This window comes from Rhinolophus ferrumequinum, chromosome 18 (assembly GCF_004115265.2).
Source record: "Rhinolophus ferrumequinum isolate MPI-CBG mRhiFer1 chromosome 18, mRhiFer1_v1.p, whole genome shotgun sequence".
Taxonomy (NCBI): domain Eukaryota; kingdom Metazoa; phylum Chordata; class Mammalia; order Chiroptera; family Rhinolophidae; genus Rhinolophus; species Rhinolophus ferrumequinum.
The window spans coordinates 18,264,974-18,267,713 of NC_046301.1; the positions used below are offsets into that span (position 1 = coordinate 18,264,974).

At 43.9% G+C, this 2,740-nt stretch overlaps 1 long non-coding RNA gene across 1 annotated transcript in view; it reads right to left on the reverse strand.

Annotated features, from left to right (window-relative positions):
• Positions 1 to 313: 313 nt before the first annotated feature.
• LOC117038042 (uncharacterized) overlaps positions 314 to 2,740 on the reverse strand; it is a 3,043-nt gene continuing 616 nt past the window's right edge. Inside the window, exons 2-3 of the long non-coding RNA XR_004425605.1 lie at positions 1,982 to 2,180; positions 314 to 1,107 (exon numbers count right to left, since the gene is read on the reverse strand). This is a non-coding gene — a long non-coding RNA (uncharacterized LOC117038042). The remainder of the gene's footprint in view (positions 1,108 to 1,981; positions 2,181 to 2,740) is intronic.

Below are 2,740 nucleotides of genomic sequence, written 5' to 3' on the forward strand. Positions count from 1 at the left end.
ATCCTCAGGTCTCCGCTGAAGTGTCATTTTCACAGAAAGGCTTTTTCCAGTCACTAAGCCTGAAATCAGTGTGCCTCATTATTGTCCATCTTGGCATTTGTTTCATCGCCCTTCCTCTGTCTTCCTTACTAGATTAATTACCTAGAGGCAGGGGGTTTAGATGGTTTTTCATTACTGTATACATATTGCTTAACAGTGCCTGGCGCTTCATATACATTTGTCGAAAGGGAATGAAATAGTGCCTGTTTCTGTGAAGGCCAGAAATCCATATATAAAACTGATTGCAATATCCAAAATAATTTTATTTTAAACATTTACTAAATTTAAGTTGTGCTAACTTCTGATACATAGGAATATGTATCGACATCACTATACATACATATATATATATAAATATGTACATACATAATTCATATACATGGTAATATTTGGAGTTTTACCTATTTAATTTCAACTGTGTCAAATATTTCATCTTTTACAATAAACCTAAATTGTTCATGAGACTCTTCAATGCATCAGAGGTAATCCTGGGTAGGACTGGGGGCTGGGGGTGGGATGGTCTGAGTTGCCCCTGCCCCATACAGGGTGCCTTGGCGCAAATTTAAAAAAAGGAGCCATGTTGTGTGGGTAGACACGGCCATGCACCAATACATTCCACTCCGTGAGCAGGATTTCAGCTCCCATTGGCTGCCTCAGCCACGTGCTCTTGTTCAGGGCACCACCTGCATGTAGATGGCAGTCCGGGAGGGGGCTACTCAGTGCTGGTGCCAGCAGAAGATGGTGATCTGGCCACCTGTGTGCGGCTCCGCTCCTTGCTAAAAAACAAACAAACAAACACACAAACAAACCAAAACGATTTGATTTGTCTGGATGAGTGTGGTTGGGTAGGGCTCCCTTCTTCTTCTTCTCATCACTTCTGATGAGTTAGCTAAAGAGGGAGATCTCCCTGATGAAAGAAGACCATTTTTCATGTTCAAGTGTGCAGATGGCTGTGCAGCCTCCAAGGGGCTTTCCAAGTTTCATCTTAGGAAATAACCTGATGGTGATTCTTGATTCCTAGAAAAGCATGCTGTCAGTCTGGCTGTAGGTGAGCTTTGCAATTTCCCTCTGCGAAAAAACGAATACGAGTTAGTTCACTTGTATAACTCTGCTTAGTGACTGGAAATTCTGCGTGGCACTGAGAATAAGCTCAGCTCTCTCATCAGTGACCCTAATTATTGACTGTCGTGACTAACAACAGATGGGATCAATTCTAGCTCCCATGTATCAAGAAAGGACAAGTTTGTCTCATTTCCATAATCCTTTCTAAACTCTCTATACCTTGAAACTTAGGGTCATAGGTTATAACAGCTGCATAATTTTTTGAAACCAAAGTTAATTTACATTTATGATGCCCTTAGTGTTCAACTACAACCATAAGAAGGCCTGTTTCAAACTACTAAGGTGAATTTATCCCTTGGAGATCTCAAACCACTGAAATATAATTTTTAAAGGATTTTTATTTTGGAAAAAGATCATAAAACTGGTATTTGGGAATAAAGCCGTGGATAGTGAAAAGCAACCTAGATTGGGCCCCTGTGTTCTGGTTGTTAAACTACCTAATTAGATGAGATTGTGTAAAACTGATTTCATCTTGATGCAGTTCATCTTCAGATCTGTTTATTAAACGAAAGTTTGAAGTTTTAAATTCCTTATAACTCTGATTTATTTCATATTAAAAGTGCTCAAAGCAGGAAGAATATCAGATAAAACGTACGTGGGTCAGAAGAGACATTTGAGATCACGTGTACAGAAGTCATGGGTATACAGCAGCCCGTGGGGAAAACGGCGCGTTTGTTACAGGGACCCTACGCTGAGCTGGGGACTGGACCAAATATGCCAGCACATCCTTTCGGTTATTCTAATCGGTCACTTTTTGGGGGAAAAACCTAGCTCCACTTGTAAACTCGGGCCCAGTAAATGAGTGGGGCGGAAGCCTTACCTTGCCACTGCGCCCACTTTAACTGTAATTAGTTCTGTCAGCTCTCCATCTCCACCATCACCAACTTTCGCGTTAGCTTGGCAAAGTCCACGTCCCAGAAGTAAAGCAAATCCAAATATGGCGAACATTTCTCCATTGCCCAAATGGGAAAACTGCCTTATCTCCTCTTCAAAATCCATCCGCCAGAAAATCAGCTCCCCTGTTAAACAGCCAAGTGGGCAGACAGCACATTTTGTGTGCAATCCCTTAGAGGTTTGTCCTGATGCCAAATTGCAGGGATCCCATAAACGTCAAGTTACCATTCTTAATAACGATCTTTTTAGAAACACTTTCTTTAGGCGCACTTTGTCTAACTGGGGGAAAGTTTGATTTATTGAGGTACACAGGATACATTGGTCATCCCGCGTCTGAACGCCCGCAAAACTGCTATGAATTCTTTCTCCAGAACTAATGCCTCTGTATTTACACCTCCGGGGAAATCTCCCCAGGATTTTTTCCCCCCTCATTTAAAATAAACGCTGATTCCGTGGCCAGCTTCTTCTACTCTTTTCTACCTGGGGCCGGGGAACCTGGGATCCTCCGTTCCGGGGTAGGAGCCAGCAGGGCCCCGCTGAGTTACAGGGCACAGGTGGGGCCCTGGAAGGGGGCGTCGGAGGCCAGCCCGCTCAGGCGGGGGCAATCCCTCGGGTAGGCAGACTCGGCCGGGATATCCCACCCCACCCCACGCGCACGCGCTCATGCCATTTCAGTAGCGCGCAG